Here is an 820-nt window from a genome sequence, read left to right on the forward strand (position 1 = left end):
TTTTTTTTTTTTTTTTTTGCGGTAGGCGGGCCTCTCACTGTTGTGGCCTCTCCCGTTGCGGAGCACAGGCTCTGGACGCGCAGGCTCAGCGGCGATGGCTCACGGACCCAGCCGCTCCACAGCATGTGGGATCTTCCCGGACCGGGGCACGAACCCGTGTCCCCTGCATCGGCAGGCAGACTCTCAACCACTGCGCCAGCAGGGAAGCCCCAGAGGACAGTTTAAGAGTGCAGGTGGCACCTTTGGAGGGTAAATTGGGAATACTCTCCGGGGGATTGGAAGATGGTTTGAGATGCAGTTGGAGGGACTATGGAAGGTTAGTGTGTGGTCTTTTGTAATTTAAGGCGTTGTTAATAGAACTGTTAACTGTCACAGGATAGTGTGGTAGCCTAATGCCCCCCCCCAAAAGATATCCATGTCCTAATCCCTGGAACCTGTAAATGTTAGCTTATACGTCAAAAAAAAAAAAAATGGTTTGCACATGTGATTAAATTAAGGATTTTCAGATAGAGAGATTATCCTGGATTATCTGAATGGAACCTAATATCTAATTGTAATATCTAATTGTAAGCCCTTATAAGAAGAAAGAAGAGAGACAGATTTGACAAACCATAAAGGAGAAGGCATTGTGACCACAGAAGCAGAGATTGTAGTGATATGGCCACAAGCCAAGGAATGCCAGCAGCCACCAGAAGCTGGAAGAGGCAACAGGTTCTCCCCTAGAGCCTCCAGGGAGAGTATGGCCCTGCTGACTCCTTGATTTTGCCCAGTGGAATTGATTTTGGACTTCTGGCCCCCAGAACCATGAAAGAGTAGATTT

The sequence above is a fragment of the Neophocaena asiaeorientalis genome, unplaced genomic scaffold (genome assembly GCF_003031525.2).
Source record: "Neophocaena asiaeorientalis asiaeorientalis breed wild unplaced genomic scaffold, Neophocaena_asiaeorientalis_V1.1 scaffold671, whole genome shotgun sequence".
NCBI lineage: Eukaryota > Metazoa > Chordata > Mammalia > Artiodactyla > Phocoenidae > Neophocaena > Neophocaena asiaeorientalis.